The 19546-nt window shown below is 46.0% G+C and overlaps 1 protein-coding gene across 1 annotated transcript in view; it reads right to left on the bottom strand.

The window, feature by feature from the left end:
• STX19 (syntaxin 19) overlaps positions 1–19035 on the bottom strand; it is a 28968-nt gene extending 9933 nt beyond the window's left edge. The window contains exon 1 of the mRNA XM_068270662.1: positions 18836–19035. The gene's annotated coding sequence lies outside the window, so the exon portion shown is untranslated. The remainder of the gene's footprint in view (positions 1–18835) is intronic.
• Positions 19036–19546: the final 511 nt, after the last annotated feature.

Raw genomic sequence — 19546 nt, 5'->3', positions numbered from 1 at the left:
AGCATTTTTGTACTGTGTGTACCTTCCTGAGGAGGAATGGATTGGCTGAGGGTGAGCAGTTTGTTTGCCACAGACTCACAGACAGCCAGTGTGCTATTGTGTTGAGCTGCAGCATGTCATGTGAGAACATTAAAGGATACCACAACTGACATGTGGCATAATGAGATAGACATGGGTATGTACAGTGCCTAGCACACAAATAACTATGCTGTGTTCCTTTTTTTCTTTCTCTGCCTGAAAGAGGTAAATATCAGGTATGTAAGTGGCTGACTCAGTCCTGACTCAGACAGGAAGTGACTACAGTGTGACCTTCACTGATAAGAAATTCCAACTATAAAACACTTTCCTAGAAGAAAATGGCTTCTGAGAGCAAGAAAGATATAAAAAAGGGGGAAATTCTTATCAGTGAGGGTCACACTGTAGTCACTTCCTGTCTGAGTCACGACTGAGTCAGCTACTTACATACCTGATATTTACCTCTTTCAGGCAGAGAAAGACAAAAAGGAACACAGCATAGTTATTTGTGTGCTAGGCACTGTACATACCCATGTCTATCTCATTATGCCACATGTCAGTTGTGGTATCCTTTAAATGAAGCAGAGTAAATTGTCGGGTGCTGTGCGATCATTCCAAATCGGAGGGAGGGGGAGGGCCTTGGGGGGGGGGCATCCTCACAAGTTTGCCTCGGGCAGCAAAAAGTCTACAACCGCTCTGTATATATAAATTATTTTGTTCTCGTATCAGGTACGCTTCTATGGGATTTGCACCAAAATCAAAGAGCAAGAGTACAGGAAATGCAATTGTGTACCTCCTGTCTTTTTTTAGGGTAAAGTGCAAAACATTTTGATAAGGTTGCCAGGCGGTCTCGAAACGCGTAACATGGGCATTGCTAGGTAATGCAATACACTACTTGCATGGCAGGCACTACTCTAACAACGCTTAGGTTATCTATACAATGTAGGTTGCCCAAATTGCACAACGCAGGCTGCCTTGTCAGTGTAAGTAATTGGCTTACGCTCTTTGCACATGGCAACCTTGTATACTAATGTAAAGCGCTAAACCAATCTGATGGTTAATATAATTTAATATAAACACCCCCAGTTCACAGGGGTTAAATGTCCCTCTTTAGAGCTGCCAGGTATACTGGGCAGCTGCGTTCATACACTTTCAGTGTCCCTCTTATATTCTTCCTGCGTTTGCGCTCTAATGTAGGTTCAGCGATGTTCCCCTATCAATACAGTTTATATGTTGTCAGTAGAAAGCGCTCCGCTGTGACATCAAAGTATGCTGTATATATCTCCCATAGGAGTTGCACTCACCCTTTCGCTATGACCACTGTTAGACTGGTCATAGATCGCTCTGCATCCAGCCCCCGGTCCACGGGTCTGCTGTCACGTTAGAATGGCATCTCATGGCAACCTTACCAGGGCCGGATTTGTACGCCCAAGGCCATTGTCACCAGCTGCCCCCCCCCCCCCCCTTCAGTATAGCAAGATGGTAGCGAGATGACCCCTCCCTCCTTCCACCCAGTATAGGAAGCCGGATGTCCCCTCCCCCCCAGTATAGGTAGCCAGATGACCCCTCCCCCCTTTCCCCCCAGTATAGGTAGCCAGATGACTCCCTTAATCTCTCCTCCCCCCCCCCCCCTTTTCAGTATAGGTAACCAGTTGGCTTTCACACTGCAGCAGCCATTAGCTCGTCTCCAGTGCAGAAGCTTCCTCTTTCTTTTTGTCTCCAACACTACCCAAGTCCATAGCCGCCGGCCACGGGGCAAACGTGCACAGAGAGCAAGGTGGCTGCTGCACAGGCAGCTGGCAGTAGAGTACCGCGGTCAGGCACTCTCCTAATCTCCCTGCATTGCAGCATTTGCAAGCTTGTAAAATGTTAAACCAATTTAGACTGCTGCTTTGGTGTCCTTGCTCCTGTGGTGCCCTAGGCCATGGCCTAGAAGGCCTTGGCCTAAATCCGGCCCTGAACCTTACCAACGTTTGTGCATATGCCCCATGGCATAAAAAGGGCCTGTACACTCTGCAGTTATATGGTGCTGGTGAATACCTTTCTGTATGTCTGGAACACGGTTCATCTGAAGGACATTTTAAAGTATACACTTATGAAATGTTTAAGATAACCTCTTTCCACTGTTTAGATTTGCTAAGAGCCTGCATGAAGAGATGTTTTTTTTTCTTAAAAGGACCCTGACTATTTTTCCCACCTAAAGAACTAATTCATTTCACAGCCAGGATGCTATCTGTGCATACCTCCCAACTTTGTGCCTTCTTAAAACACAAGGTATTTGCAAAAATCCAGCTTTGAGGCTAGGAACACACTTAGAAAAAACACTAGCACTGCAGAAAACGCAGCGTTTTTGCCGCTAATGGTAGTCAGTTGGCCGTATCAAAAAACGCATATAAAAATGCCAAGGGCTGGAGGACGTGCCACGTAAGTAGATCTGGGTTTTTTTTGTTGGAGCTCGCAGCTTCCCTTTAAAGGAAACCAGAGTTAAGAATAAACAAAGATTTGATACTTACCTGTGGCTTGCGCAGAAGACCCCAATTGATGCAAAAGAGCCTGTTACAGGGGCTGATTACGGCTGAGCGGCAGACAACGGGAGGGCGGCGAGGGACTCAAACATGCTTATGGGGGCTGGAGGAAGCTCCGGGTAAGTATTGAATCTTTGTATATTCTTAGCTCTGGTACAATTTAAAGAGACTCCGAGACGAGTACTGAGGTGTTTTTTAACTTGCCCGGGGTTTCCTCCACCCCCATAAGCACGGATGCGTCCCTCCTGCAATCTCCCAGTCAGCCGCGGTGAGCCCCGGGTTCAGTCGAAGCCAGTCTGGATCTTCTGCGCATGCGCGGACCTACTGCGCATGCGCAGTAGACCTGGACTGACGTCACTGAGCCTGTTAACTGGCTCACCGCGGCTGAACGGGAGACCGCAGGAGGATTGCAAGGGATACGTCCGTGCTTATAGGGCTGGAGGGAGCCCCGGGTAAGTAAAAAAACACCTCATTACTCATCTCTGAGCCTCTTTAAAGTCTATCTCTTTTTTGCTTGTTCAATTTTGGTAGGTAAAGAATGATACACCGTTCCTGGTGCAGCCATATAGGTTAATTATTAAGCAGGGAAACCGAAAGGGAGAGGTATTGGTTTGCAAATGTAAGAGTTTAACACGTGCAGTGCGCACACAACAGAGAGGTGCTGACCTAACATGATAAGGAGAGGGCTGGTTTCTGCTGCAGGAAAGTCATGAGTGTTCAGTTTCTTTGGAGAGGTGTTGGTGGCGCATTTACATGACAATTATATCCTTGATATTTATAGCTCCTCATTTCCGGAAGTGACACACAGTTTCTATCAGTGGAGCCGTAGTGTATCTATGATGTAATGCTGGGAATACACGTTTCGTTTTTGCCTTCGTTTAAACCTTCGTTTTGATTGTGCCTTTTGTCCTTTTCGATCCCGAAATAATCGATCGTACGGTTAATATCACCACCCACGGTTTCGGGTTTTTTTTCGATTCTGATGGTTTCGTTTTTCCAATGATCGAAGGCTGCAAAGAAACGAAACGTAGTACAGGGACGGACGGCATAAACGAATATATAATGGATCTGAACAGCCATCAAGCCTACCAATGGTTCGATTAGATGGATAAAGAGAGATAATATCAAACATGTTCGATCACTAGTCGTTCGTTTTTAGGGTCTATTAATCGAAACTATAATGAGATTATGACTATTTTCACATACGTTTTCAACACTCGATTCGTTTACCGAACGAATCGAAGGCTAAAACGAAGGCAAAAACGAAACGTGTATTCCCAGCATTAGGTTCATACACACCTACCAACAATCTGTCCAACTATCTACCAAACTGGTCTGTGAAGCCCCATACAACTGTTGAAACAGCTAAAAAAAAAGTATTTTGTCTTATCAGCTTTATCAGCAATAGCAAAAGATTGTTTTTGTTGTTGTTTCAACTTGTTTCACAACAAAAGCTGTTTGAGGCCTGGAACCCACTACAAATCGCAAATCGCTAGCACAATCGCTAGCGTTTGTAATAAGCGATTTGTAAGCGATTTCATGAGCGTTTTCTGTCTCTTTTGGGATTGATTTTAAAAAGTGTAAGCTTTTTGCCAGCGATTGTGTAGCGATTTGCGATTAGTGATTTTAATTCTGATTGGTCCTTTAAGGCTGCTTACACACCAAGACGTTACAGGCGCACGTTAGTGCGCCTGTAACGCTCCCCCAACGCACAGCAATGTAACACAAGTGGGCTGTTCACACAGCCCACGTTGCGTTACATGTAACGCTGCACGTTCTGTGCAAAGTGCAGCATGCTACGGCGTTGGAGCGGCTATAGCCGCGTTAGACTGTTTGCACATGCGCAGTGGGGGGCGGAGAGGAGGCGGGGAGAGCCAGCTACAGTAGCCGCGCACATGGCTACTTAATATTCACTGCACTGGCGGGCGCTGATTGGCCGGTGGGACCACGTGATGCGGAGTGTCTCGCTCCGCATCACGTGGTCCCGCTGGCCAATCAGCGCCACTCTGGGAGACATTATAGGACTCGAGCCGCCTAACGCGGCTCACTCTACCGTCGGCTCTTGCAGCACCATACGTTGTGTTAGGTGCACGTTATGCGACCTTAACGTGGCACCTAATGCAACGTCTTGGTGTGCAAGAAGCCTAAGTGTATCATAATTTTATTTACAGTTTAAATCGCACTCAAATCGCTATGTGTAGCGATTCATGAGCAATTTGCCAGCGCTTCAGTACTTTACATTGAAGCACAAATGCTTTCAAAATGCTGCATGTCCTGCGATTGCGATTTTGATAATCGCAATCACTACTGTGGAATTTGTTATATTTATTTACATTGGCAGAGCGTTTAGGGAAAGCGCTAGCGATTCAAAGTGCTCCCTAAACGCTCAAAAAATCGCTTGAGTGGGTTTCAGGCCTGAGAATTGTGCTGCATAATGCTGGGAAAACACGGCTCGATTCTGAGCCATTTAGATGGCTCGATAGATAATTCCCGACATGTCCGACCTCCCGCCTGATCGTTTCGCCGCTCGATTCCGCATGGAGGACAATGGAAAAAGATAAGAAAAACGAGCGGAAGATAAGAGAATCGCCTGCAGAATCGAGCGGGCAAAACAATCGGGCGCAGAATCGAGCGGCAAAATCGAGCCGTGTCTGCCCAGCATAAAAGACGTGTGAATGGGGCTTAACATACAAGTTTGGCAGATAGTTGGACAAATTGTTGGTAGGTGTGTATGGGCTCTAAGGGGCTCATACAATGAACCGATTAGCGGCCGATCAATCAATCAAAATCAATCGGTCGATCGCAAATCGATTGACCGATAGATCGATTTGCGGACGATTTTGACCGATTTCAATCGATCTGACATGCTGGAAAATCAAGGTCGATCTGTTGAGATTGGTTATCATTTTGCATTGGACCTAATGGAAATCTGATGGCAAAAAATGCCATCAGATCGATTTTCACTAGATTTCATACTGAAATCTATTGGAAATCTGTTCCTAGTAAAAAATGTTCCTAAACACATCAGATAGATCAGAAATCTATCTGGTGATCTATCTGCTGCTAATCTAACGAGTGTATGGCCAGCTTTAAGGTAGCCATACACTGGTCGATTTGCCATCAGATTCGACCAACAGATAGATCCCTCTCTGATCAAATCTGATCAGAGAGGGATCGTATGGCTGCCTGTACTGCAAACAGATTGTGAACCGATTTCAGCCTGAAACCGTTCACAATCTGTGGTGGTGGTGCTGCCGCCGCTCCCGCCCGCCCGCATACATTACCTGCTCCGCCGGCGCGAGTCCTCCCGGTCACCGCTGCTTCGTCTCCGCTCTGGTCTCCGGCATGCTTCACTTCTTCCTGCCTGGCAGGAAGTTTAAACAGTAGAGCGCCCTCTACGGTTTAAACTTCCTGCTGGGTTAGAAGAAGTGAAGCATGCCGGAGACCAGAGCGGAGACGGAGCAGCGGTGACCGGGAGGACTCGCGCCGGCGGAGCAGGTAATGTATGCGGGCTCTATTGCGTCGGTCGTCGGGTACTCGAACGCCGCTAGCGACGCGCTCCCTACCCGCGGGCGATCGACGGTAATTTTCCGCACGGAGCGATCGACGGGATCGGACAGGATAGATCGAAATTCGGCGTGTAGCGCAAACGATTGGCAGCAGATTCGATCCCAGTGATCGAATCTGCTGTCGAAACGGCGGCAAATCGGGCCAGTGTATGGCCAGCTTTACTGTGCCTAAAAAGGAAAGCCTCACTATCTTATGCTGGGAATACACCATACATTTTTTTGGCAGATGGTTCGATAGATCATTTCCGACATGTCCGATCTTATTTTCGATTGTGTTTCTGATCGATTTCTCATAGAAGTCAATGGAAATAGATAAGAAAAGATACGAGAATTGAGCGGGAAATTGAGCAGAAAAACGAATTGAAAATCGATCGGACAGAAAATTGACCATAAAAACGCATCATGTATTCCCAGCATTACACCCTTGTGCTGGGAGTGCTAATAGCTGCCACCAACATTCCTGCCTACAGTATTCTCTCCTGCACAACAAGAGGCTCATTAAAAGAGGAACTGTATTGAAGAAAACATTATAAATAAAATTGCTTATTTTTTTTACACTATTTACATTCTGACATTTATCACTGGTGGTGACATCTTTAGTCCTGCCTGGTGATCTGTATGGAATGTTCGTTACTGAGAGTTCTATGCACAGAAGATATTACTTGCTTGGCAGTTGGAAAAAAATGTTATTTCCCACAATGCAACAAGATTCACAGACAGAAAGCCCTGACATCACACTGTGGGAGGAGTTTCACCACATTATCAGCCATACAGATTTCCCTGATGATCTATTAGAGAAAAGGTGAAGATTTGATTTGGGAAAGGGGGTATTGGCTACTGATTGGGATGAAGTCCAATCCTTGGTTACAGTTCCGCAGAATGATTGTCTCATAGGCACAATGGCACAGACAGTACACAGTTACCAAGATGTTTACCATTAAATCCTCGCAATCTACAGAGCCCAGCTGAGTTCTGTATACCGCTCTGCAGGCTTCAGTGTCTTGTACAGTGCGCTGCATTCAGCACTCTGGCTTTATTTTCCATTCCTTGTGACCTATGAGGGCTTTTTATCGCAATGAGACAACACCCAAGTGACAGAACTCCGACTTGCACTTTTCAGACCTGTGCAGATGGGTCCATCCTGCGTCCCCAGATATTACAGTGTGGTCACACTGGCTAGTGACCTGCAGTTATGGCTGTTTAACACTACAAACGGCAAAACGCAAACGCCGGTCAGTTTCATCATGATTTTTATAATTTCCAGCACACAATTCTTTGCGCTCTTTTCTGTGATTCTCTGCAGTTGTGTTTTTGTGTCTGCTATTTTGTATTACAGATTACCCAGCAAACCCATGGTGAACTCCTAGGAGTGTGTAAGGGGGTAAGAAGGACCAAAAAGCCACCTTACTAAAAGCACAATGCAATACAGAATCTCCCTTCTTAACCACTTAAGTACCAGCGGTCTCTGCCCCCTTAATGACCAGAGACCGCTGGTACAAGAAGCGGTGGAATAACGACGAATACCAACGAATCGACACACATACCCACCGCAATCACCGTCCACGCCACACGCCAGCAACCTCAGCCACACCTCCAGAGCCACTGGAATGCAATGATGTGTCAGCTTGTTAATTGTACAGAGCCACAATAATCCGACATGCATAGAGCCACTTTAATCCATGCCATGCACTGATGAGAACCAACCAGTCTGAAACAGTCTGTATGCATGTTGGATTATTGTGGCTCTGTAATATTAACAAGCTGACTTATCATTGCATTCCAGCGGTTATAGAGGTGTGGTTAGCTCTCAGGGACATAAAAAAAAAATGTGCATATTTAGTAGTGATGCATTGTGGGAGATCTCTCAGAGCTCACTCCAACCTGAATAATTGTAAATACCTTCTGTTTAACCACTTGCCGACCGCACGCTTATACCGTGCGTCGGCAAAGTGGCAGCTGCAGGACCAGCGACGCAGTACTGCGTCGCCAGCTGCAGGCTGATTAATCAGGAAGCAGCCGCTCGCGCGAGCGGCTGCTTTCTGTCAAATCACGGCGGGGGGCTCCGTGAATAGCCTGCGGGCCGCCGATGGCGGCTCGCAGGCTAAATGTAAACACAAGCGGAAATAATCCGCTTTGTTTACATTTGTACGGCGCTGCTGCGCAGCAGCGCCGTAAGGCAGATCGGCGATCCCCGGCCAATCAGCGGCCGGGGATCGCCGCCATGTGACAGGGGACGTCCTGTTACTGGCTGCACAGGACGGATAGCGTCCTGTGCAGCCTCGATCACCGGGGGGGGGGGGGGGGGGAGCAGGTAGGAGAGGGAGGGGGGAATTTCGCCGCGGAGGGGGGCTTTGAGGTGCCCCCCCCCCGCCAGCCACACGCAGGCAGAAGAGATCAGACCCCCCCTGCACATCATCCCCATAGGGGGGAAAAAAGGGGGGCAATCTGATCTCTCTGCCTGCACCCTGATCTGTGCTGGGGGCTGTAGAGCCCACCCAGCACAGATCACTAAAAACAGCGCTGGTCCTTAAGGGGGGGTAAAGGGTGGGTCATCAAGTGGTTAAAGAAGGCAAACTCTGTTTTTTTTTAATTTAGTGTTTATATAGCGCTAACATCTTCTGCAGCCCTTTTCAGAGTATATTGTCAGAGTATATAGTCTTATCCCTAACTGTCCCATAGAGGAGTTCACAGTCTAACCCCTACTGGTCATATGTCTATTGTAGTCTAGGGTTTGTTTAGGGGTAAGCCAATGAAATTATCTGTATGTTTTTGGAATGTAGGAGGAAACTGGAGTGCCCGAAAGAAACTTAAACAGACACGGGAATAACATACAAACTCCATGCAGCTGGTGCCCTGGCTGGGAATCGAGATAGGGGCCCAACAAAGCAATTGATCTGCAAAATTAACCAAAGTGGGTACAGTTTAAAACAGCCCAAATGCGTGGACCCTCAGAACATAGCCAGTAAGCCACGAGCCAGTCAGTAAGCCACGAGAGATGCAGTAAGCCATGTCCAGAAATACAGGGCAGAAGTGCAGGAATCCCGCCGGTCCACGCATGCACGCTGCAGCACACCGTGCTCCCATTGTGCACACTTGCTGCATTGTACATAGACATAGAGTATCGCTGCATAATCTGTGCGGTAGGCACGGATCATGCGGTATCGTAATGCAGACTTTGCATCGGACGGGAACCCAGCGCACCACATTGCATCGCAAGAACTGTGCAAGTCTCCATAGAAGTCTCCATAGAAGCATAACTCAGTGAAGCAGCGCAAGTGTGAAAGGGGACTCAGTAAAGTTTCGCTTCGATGTTATGACCCCTTTTACAGTGCACAAGCAATGACTTTAGCAGAGCTGCAGATGTAATATTTGCTGTTAAAGGACCTCTGTTGCGAAAATCTTTAAATTTTAAATATATGTAAACATATGCAATTAAGAGGTATGTTTCTTCCAGAGTAAAATGAGCCATAAATTACTTTTCTCCTATGTTGCTGTCACTTACAGTAGGTAGTAGAAATCTGACAGAGCCGACAGGTTTTGGACTAGCCCATCACCTCATGGGGCGTTCACAGGGATTTCTTTATTTTTAAACTGCACTTAGTGAATGGCAGTTGCTCCATCCAACTGCCAAAAAAGTGTACGGTGAGCAGGGAGGCTGGCCAGAATCTTTGTATTAATCTTTTTCAGGGAGTGTCTTTATAAAGAATAAAGGCCATGCTGAGAATCCCCTATGGAGAGATGGACTAGCCCAAGACCTGTCGGTAATGTCAGATTTTTACTAGTTACTGTAAATGCCAGCAACATAGGAGGAAGTAATTTATGGCTCATTTTACTCTGGAAGAAACGTACTTCTTATTTGTATGCGTTTTAAATTTTAAGATTTTCGAGACAGTTCCTCTTCAAGAAGTTTGAGTGACTGCCAAAAGTTAACTCGTCTCTGTGGCTGTGCATCTCTGACTCATAACATTCCATATTGGGGGATCCCTCTGGGGAAAGAACATGTGAACTTGAAACATTATTTCCGTGTATGGGAAGAGTGTGACATCTGTCTGTAGAAATCTCTGAAAGCCTGCTATGTCTTTTTTTATTTTAATTTTTTATTTGACTTTGTTTTTTTTAATATTTGTATGTATTTCTCTCAACTAAAACAAAATTGAACTACTGTAATTCCTCCTGCATCTCTATAATACCGACTGAAATGAGAGGAATATCAAGACTGCCATATTTATTTCCTGTTAAATAATACCAGTTGCCTGGCTGTCCTGCAGATCTATGTGGCTGCAGTAATGATTGAATCACACCAGAAACAAGCATGCCGCTAATCTTGTCAGATCTGACAATAATGTCAGAAACAGCTGCTCTGCTGCATGCTTGTTCAGGGTCTATGGCTGAAAATATTAGAGGAAGAGGATCAGCAGTATAGCCAAGAAACTGGTATTGCTTAAAAGGAAATAAATATGGCAGCCTCCACATACCTCTCAGTTGTCCTTTTGTTTTAACCTTATAGACCTCACCTTATGCTCCTCCCTTTCATTCCCCAATAACTTTATTACTACTAATCACAACAAAATGATCTATACTTATATACTATTTTTCCGCCACCAATTAGGTTTTCTTTGGGTGGTACATTATACTAAGAATTATTTTATTTTAGGTGCATTTTAATGGGAATAAAAAGAAATAAAAATGGAAAAAAATCATTCTCTCTCAATTTTCGCCATTATAGTTTTAAAATAAAACGTTCTACTGTGGATAAAAGCTACACATTTTATTTGCCTATTTGTCCCAGTTATTGCAACGATTAAATTATTTCCCTAGTAAAATGTATGGTGACAATATTTTATTTTGAAATAAAGGTGCATTTTTTCACTTTTACATCCATCACTAATCACAAGCCCAAAATGTATTAATAATATACCCTCTTGACATACATAAAAAAAATGTATTCCCTAATGTATGCAGGTGTAATATTACTATTTGGCCATAAGATGTCCTCGAGCATTATTTAATAATAGGAAGTAATGCGTGCCTGTTACAAAGTTCCCATTCATTAATCTAACGATTGATGGTGGAAGCGGCGAAAATGAGTGAGCGGGAAGCAGCGCGGCGGCATAATTTGAGAATGATCACTGTTTTTTAACAAAAACAGTGATCATTCTCGGCGGATTGGCTCAGGGGACTTATGGCTTCTTTTTAGGCACATACCGAGGGTTAGGCATTTAGGTAGAGGGGGTTCCTCTTAGGCCTTTTACCAGGGGAGTTTAGGTGAGGCATTAGGTGGGGCGGGGCTAGGCATTTACAGCGCACGGTTTAAGTGAGAATAGGTGCCACGTACTGCTTAGTAAAATATTGTTAAATTAAATTATTAATAATTTACAACTAGCGGCTCCCTCTGGCACCCAAGTCATGTGGCGTTGCCGCAATACATGCCCCCAACCATCCAGATGTGGAGGGGAGGCCCCTCTTTCAGCGGAAAGGGTAGAAAGTAGGTATTTTAAAGAGAAACTCCGACCAAGAATTTAACTTAATCCCAATCAGTAGCTGATACCCTCATTTACATGAGAAATCTATTCATTTTCACAAACAGACCATCAGGGGGCGCTGTATGACTGATATTGTGATGGAACCCCTCCCACAAGAAGCCCTGAGTACTGAGGTACTTCTGGCAGTTTCCTGTCTGTGAACCCTGCTGCATTGTGGGAAATAGCTGTTTACAGCTGTTTCCAACTGCCAGAACAGCAAGCAGCAGCTACATCACTTGCCTGCAGTAAAAATGTCATCATGTGATAAATGTCAGAATATAAATCAGGGATTTAAAGGAGGAACTCCAGTGAACATTTTACTGTTGGCAGGTGGTGTAGCTGCTGCATGGTTTTTAGCAGTTGGAAACAACAGCTATTTTTCACAATGCAACAAGGTTCACAGACAGGAAACTGCCGAAAGTTCGAAATTTTCTTGTGGGAGGGGTTTCACCACAATATCAGTCATACAGCGCCCCCTGATGGTCTGTTTGTGAAAAGGAATAGATTTCTCATGTAAAAGGGTGTGTCAGCTACTGATTAAAGGGATACTTAAGTCAAAGGGGAAAAATGAGTTTAACTCACCTGGGGCCGCAATAGCAGCATAGGGGGCGATATTATGGCTGGGAACGCGGAGAATCACTCGCGTTCCCATGCCTGTCGGCCGGTGACGGCGAAACCGGAAGTCGCCGCTGGCAGGTCCAGGAGCATCAGAGCGGGGCTGCGAGGGCACCGATCGGCTGCAGGGGGCTGAGGAAAGCCCCAGGTGAGTTAAACTCATTTTTCCCCTTTGACTTAAGTATCCCTTCAAGATAAAGTTCAATTTTTGGTCGGAGTTTCTCTTTAAAAAATGTTACAATGGGCAAACACTGACTAAATCATTTATACATAATTATTGTAAAAATGAAGCACTTTTTTATAACATTATTTTCACCGGAGTTCCTCTTTAACAGCACTGAATCCCCTGTATCGGTAGAGGCTGCTCCTCAACGACATTCTCAAAAAGCAATGTACCGTACTCCTTGTATCCTTGGGGCTAATGAACAACACAGCGGTAAAGTTGTCATGTGCCAGGAGTGCGCAGCAATTTTACCGTTACTAACACCGGGGGACCACCGCACGTTAACCCTTTAGCGGAATGCATTGCTATGGTTAACGGCTGTGGAGCTAACGGGTTACTGTGCAGTGCTCCCCCCGCCTTTGTTACGGTAAAATTGCAGTGCACTTCCTGAGCACGGCGACTTTACCACTGTGTTGTGCATTCGGCCCCCATACTAGAGACACAGATGCTAGATTTATATCCCCTAAAAGCATTGTTAGCAATCTTATTGTCTCTGTGGGGCTTTATAGAGTGGTGGACCTTAGCAGTGCTCTGTGTACTGTCATCTCCGTTGCAGTGTGAGCCCTGATGAGGAACACATGTGACTTGTTCAGTTTTCTCTCTATGTATGGTGGTGGCGTGGATAGGAGTCCCAACCCCAAATCTTGGCCAGGACACCATCTGCATGGATTTGTATACTCCCTCCCCACAATTCCATGGGTTTTCTCTTAGCACTCTGGATAGACCGCACACCGAATACAGTAAATATAATATATAACATTAGGACCGGGTTGAGGCAAAGCCGAGAGAGGCTTCAGCCTCAGCGCGCAGTGTAGGAGAGGCGCACAACTGACTCCCTTATTGTGTTTGAAGCAAATAGAAATAAGAAAAGGGGATACATAGCAGCGACTGCAAGCCAGATAACTAGAGATTAAGGTGTTGAGGCCTTGGGGGGCCTCTCTCTAAGGCCTCTTTCACATTAGACAACGCATGCAGGAGCCATTCTCCTGCACGTGTTGAATAGCCTGCAGCGTGTCATCGGGAATCTGCGGAGCGACGCAATCAGCGGCGGTTGCTATTAATTGAACCCAACGGGAAAACTCTAGCTCCCGGCGTTTCAATGCTCCTGGGTGCGTCGAACTGCAACGCACCGTAACGCAGTGTCGGGTGTGAAAGGTAAAATAAAAATCTATGGACTTTCATTTTACCTTGGTTAACGCAAAGAATTGCCTTTGTGTTGAAACGCAGGAAAAGGGCTCTGGTGTGAAAAAGCCCTTATAGCACTCAGTGTGTGACAGCTGAGGTGGGAGGGATGGAAGGGCGCACTTTAGTGTCTCAGTCTTGGGTGCTGGAGGACCTTGTCCCGCCTCTGGCTGAAGGGCTGGTTTCCACTAGGGGGCTTTTTAGCGCTTTGATGATGGCCAGCGAACAGCAAAGCACTGTCACTAATGTATCCGTATGGGATCATTCTCACTGCAGCGTTTGCGATTTACATGCAGCATTTTAGGGGTGATTGCAATTCTCATTCTATTAACTTATTAAGGACCAAGATAGTTGAAATCTACGCCATTTTGATTGCTATCTGGCTGCCAGGGCTTAGTTCTCAATCAGCCGCCGCTGTGCACATCCGCTGCTCCCGCCGATCGTCTAACTTAAATTGCCTGACATTTCCTTTAGGCTTCTTGCACACAGGGACGTTACAGGCACTCGTTATAGTGCAGCCTGTAACGCTCCCCCAACGCACAGCAATGTAACACAAGTGGGCTGTTCACACAGCCCACGTTGCATTACATGTAACGCTGCACGTTCTTCCGAAAGTGCAGCATGCTGCGGCGTTACAGCGGCTTAAGACTGTCTGCACATGCGCAGTCGTGTTGGGGAGGAGCGGAGAGCGGCCAGGCACATGGCTTATTAATATGCACTGCACCTTGTGACGTGCAGTGTTTACTTCCTGGTGCGGCCGCTCTGTGCGGCGACTGGCCGGCGGGACCACGTGATGCCGCATGCGTCCAAGAGTACGCATCACGGCATCACGGACGCCAGAGTGAGCTGTACAACGCGGCTCACTCCGACGTCCACATCGAAGAGCACCAGGCCTTGCGTTAGGTGCACGTTATGCGACCTTAACGTAGCACCCAACGCAACATCTTGGTGTGCAAGTAGCCTTAAAGGAATACTGTAGGGGGGTCGGGGGAAAATGAGTTGAACTTATTCAGGGCTTCTTATGGTCCCCCGCAGACGTCCTGTGCCCGCGCAACCACTCACTGATGCTCCGGCCCCGCCTCCGGTTCACTTCTGAAATTTCAGACCTTAAAGTCTGAAAACCACTGAGCCTGCGTTGCCATGTCCTCGCTCCCGCTGATGTCACCAGGAGCGTACTGTGCAGAAGCCGGGTAAGTTCAACACATTTTCCCCCGACCCCCCTACAGTATTCCTTTAAGCGGGGTGCTTGCGGTAACACGCAGAACCCCTTGCATTGGATTGGATACACAATTACACACTGGATTGGCACACCGCAATGGACTGCACTAAGTGTGAAAGTCTCCATAGACTTCCATTGCCAGGGTAACGCAACACTGGTTTCATCTGCAAGTGTAAAAGGGACCTAATGCTGGGAATACACGATGAGATTTCTCAGTCGATTTACTGTCCGATCTTATTTTCGATTGATTTTCTGATCGATTTTCTTATTTTTTCTTATCAATTATCTTTCACTTCTATGAGAAATCGATCAGAAAAACTATTGAAAATAAGATCAAACAAGTTGGTTATCTAACACAAAATCTAATGGTGTATTCCCAGCATTAAACAATACCAGTTGCCTGGCAGTCCTGCTGATCTCTTTGTCTGCAGTAGTGTCTGAATCCCACACAAGAAACAAGCATGCAGCTAATCCAGTCAGACTTCAGTCAGAAATGCCTTATCTGCATGCTTGTTCAGGGTCTATGGCTAAATCTGCGTACACACATGAGATAAAAGTCTTTGGAAAACGAAAGATCAAAGATCGATCTGCAGATAATCTTTATAAAAATGTTTGCAGAAGACCTCAAAAGATAGAGACAAGCGATAATTGTCTCTCGATCTTTCAAATCTAAGCAGATTGGATCTGCAGACGATTGTTCGTTAAACAAGGTGTGTAAAAAATCTTCAGATATTTCGGAACCTCTGTGTGTACATGCATGCGTGGAAAAAAAGGAAGTAAATGGACTACAAAAGCAATTCTCTGGTCTTTTGCATGAACTGATATTTTGAATGTGTACAGCATCTTTACAACAATTAGTCTGTCAAACCTTCGTGACAAACCTATGCAACAAATTGATTAATTTGCCTACAATTTTTATCTGATGTGTGTACCCAGCATAAGAGTATTAGATACAGAGGCTCAGTAGAACAGCCAGGCAATCTGCATTGTTTAAAAGGAAATAGATATGTCAGTTCAGTTGTATTTTAAAGTGTGCCTGTAGTGGAAAAAAAGTGCTCCTAGGATGGACTTACCTTGGAAGGGGAAGCCTCTGGATCCTAAAGAAGCTTCCCCATTCCTCCTCCAGCACTGGAACCCCCGAAGATTCACTTGTCGAGAGCCTCGTGCAAGCGCACTCGCGGCTCTCTACTTGGGCTCTGGTGGAAAGTGTGTGTGTGTGTGTGTGTGTGTGTGTGTGCGTGCGTGCGTGCGTGCGTGCGTGCGTGCAAGCGTGCGTGCGTGTGTGTGTAGAGGCATTTGGAAGAAATGTGTGCATACGCAACCAGCAATCCATGCTTCCCATAGCTTTGTGCTGCAAAGAGTTGCAAAGTGGTAGCATAGATAAACAATCAACATCGATCATATACCTAATGTAAAACCAATCGAGACAGGTGTCCTTTAAGGTGGCCATACATCAGGCGACTTGGCGGCCAATCTACCATCCAATTCGATTATTATAATAGAATGAAAATCGGTGCCGCCAAGTGCATGCCTGATTGATAATGTGACCAATTTCGGGCTGATATCGGTCGGAGATGCAGCAAGATGTAGGATCGACTTGCTTGATCGGGTGTGCGGCGGTAATGGCGGGTGATAACACTCCAACGCTTTGTGATGCCGCATCCGCCACCTCGCTGGCCCGATGCTGTCCCCCCTTATTGTGCAATGTGCCTTCCCCAACTCACTATACATCACTTGTCTGCCGCTGGCTCTGGGCGCAGTGCTTGGTCCATACATGTGTGGGGCATGTGTATGGACAAAGGAGCCAGCGACGGACACTGGGGGGCACATTGCGCATTAGGGGGACAGCATCGGGCCAGCGAGGTGGCGGAGGCAGCATCACAAGGCCGATTCCAAATCGATTTCAGCATGAAATCGACCAAAAATCGGCCTGCGGTGTATGGACAGCTGACAATTCTCTCATCAGATTCGATTAGAGAGAAATTTGTCTCTTGGTTGAATTTGCTAGATGTGGACTATGAAGGAGACATTAGAACAGGGGCGTACCTAGAAATCAATGGGCCCCCCTGCGAAACTTTGGATGGGCCTCCTCGCTTTCTGCACAGGTAAACTGAGAACCAATGTTATTCAATTGGCTAGTGCACCCTTGAATGTGTTTTCCCCATGCAGATAAAAGCTTACAGCAGTGAAGCACTGCACACAATTTCTCTGTCAGTTACATTAGCTTCTGTGATAAAAGGTGCATGTTTTTACACATAGACACACATGGTGTGCAGAAAATGCACACAGAAAACCGACAGACGAGTGTGCTCCCAGCCTCAGCTTATCACACTCACTCTGTCCATCTCTGATGGAGCAGAAGGGGCTCTGCAGACTTCTCCAGCTTCACTACAGTACATAGCACTTGGGGAGAGAGATTGGGGGCAGGGCAATGTACACAAGACCCTGTTGCACACTGAATAGGGACTGCCTTCAAATTTTTGTATGATTCCTTATCAGTGGCTGAGCAGATGCATTCATTAGAACAATTGTGCAGAGAGCAGAAAGCTTTTTCTATCCACACCCTTAGTTGTCAGTCTATAAAGGACTTCTCCACCCAAGGGTCCACCTGTCTTCTGGGCCCCCTGCGGCCCCTGCATTAGACTTCACTATACTGAACAGAAAGAACAGAAAGTGGCTTCACTCAATTCTCCCTGTGAAGTGCTGCAGTGTGGGTTATTGCTATAAATATGTATGGAGTTTGTATGTTTGTATGTGTTTACATGAGTTTCTCCAGTTTCCTTCCAAATCTTAAAAGCAAACAGAAGAGCCTGAAAAAAACCTGTAAATTGGATACTAACATTGGAAGGGGGAAGCCTCTGGATCCTAATGAGGCTTCCCTCGTCCTTCTCAGTCACCCCGATGCAGCGCTGGCAGGGAAATCCGTAAACAATAACAAAGTCCTTCACCACTGGGCTACCCGCTTGGGCTTCGGCAGAAATGGCAGAGGCCGATAGCCTGCGCAGTACAGTGGAACTGTTCGGACTTGGATATTTCCGTCAGACTCCGAGTGGGTAGCCAGTATTGCGCCTGCGCGCACCGCCGACAAGCCGCAACAAGTGGAGTTTTGGAGAGCCATCACTGGATCCCCTATGCTGAACATGACATGACGATATACTTTGTAATGTGCCACAGAAGATGTCAGTGCTTTATAAATACATAATGAATATGGTGGGACACTAGACTAGGACTATACTAGAGATTAGATTGGGAGCTCCTCTGAGGACAGTCACTGGCATGACTATGTACTCTGTAAAGTGCTGCAGAAGATGTTAGCACTGTATAAATAAAATAATAATAATATGGTAGGGAGATTAGACTATCACTATGGTAGAGATTAGATTGTGAGCTCCTCTGAGGACAGTCACTGGCATGACTATGTACTCTGTAAAGTGCTGCAGAAGATGTTAGCACTATATAAATACATAATAATAATGTGGTAGGGTATTAGTGTATAGGCAGCATGGTGGCGTAGTGGTTAGTGCTCTTGCCTTGCAGTGTCCATGTGGGTTTCCTCCGGGCACTCCAGTTTCTTCCCACATCCCAAAACCATACAGATAAGTTTATTGTCTTCCCCCTAAATTGGCCCTAGACTATGAAACCTACATACGCATATGACTATGGTAGAGATTAGATTGTGAGCCCCTCAGAGGGACAGTTAGGTGACAAGATAATATAATCTGTACAGTGCTGCAGAAGATGTTAGCGCTATATAAATACTAAATTATAATAAGACCATGGCAGAATTAGATTGTCAGCTTCTCTGAGGACAGTCAGTGACATGACTGTGTACTCTGTAAAGTGGTGTGTAAGATGTCAGTGTTATATACATAATAATAATAATTATACTGTACATGAAGGAATGTTCTCTGAGGGTGAAAACTCATCTTGGCAAGTTTTTAAAATGAAGCATAAAAGTGACTTACTGCGCTGTCCTCAGGAGCGGTGTCTTCAGCCAGGATTGAAGATCTGCTCTCATGGCTTGCCCTTTTAATAGTCCAGAGCCATTCTCAGCCTACTAACCCATCACATTCCATTAGCAGGACACAGAAACTTCCCAGGGAATCCTTGCAGTGAGAGTGACCCAGAGCTCAGAGAGTGACTGCAAGGAATCTAGCTCTGCCAGTTCCAGGCTCCTGCTTTATGTTTGGAGACAGGGCAGGCTTTGGTGGCGGCCAATCAGGAGAGAGAGCCCAGGAGCTTACTCTTCCTGCACTGCCTTATTCGTGATAAAATAAGAATGTGGCAGCTCAGCTCTCATGCAAGATCCAAGTATCTGCCATTTACTTTTAGTATCAGAGTGTATGTTTGCCTTACTGCGAGCCCCAGAGGACGCCGTGTACGTTCATAAACTGCCGGGAAAGACTAAACTCACACTTATTTTTTGAGTGAGGCAGATGCACCAGACCGGTTGGGTTAGTTTATTGACTGGTTTACATTGAAATCATTTGAGTCTTTTGCTGGCTGGGGATCCGCTGTTTACAGTAAGCATGGAGTTTTGGCAGTGGAAGCAGACATGGGATAGAAGGATTACAGGGCAAGTGTTTGCGGACCACTCAAATTATATTGCAGATAAAACACCCTTGTCATGTTTTATGTTTGTGTGCCACGAGTGATCTATAGAGAATAAACAGAGT

Source organism: Hyperolius riggenbachi, chromosome 2 (assembly GCF_040937935.1).
Source record: "Hyperolius riggenbachi isolate aHypRig1 chromosome 2, aHypRig1.pri, whole genome shotgun sequence".
NCBI lineage: Eukaryota > Metazoa > Chordata > Amphibia > Anura > Hyperoliidae > Hyperolius > Hyperolius riggenbachi.
Note: the sequence above shows the minus strand (reverse complement) of the source record. Positions and strands in the feature narration are given on the sequence as shown.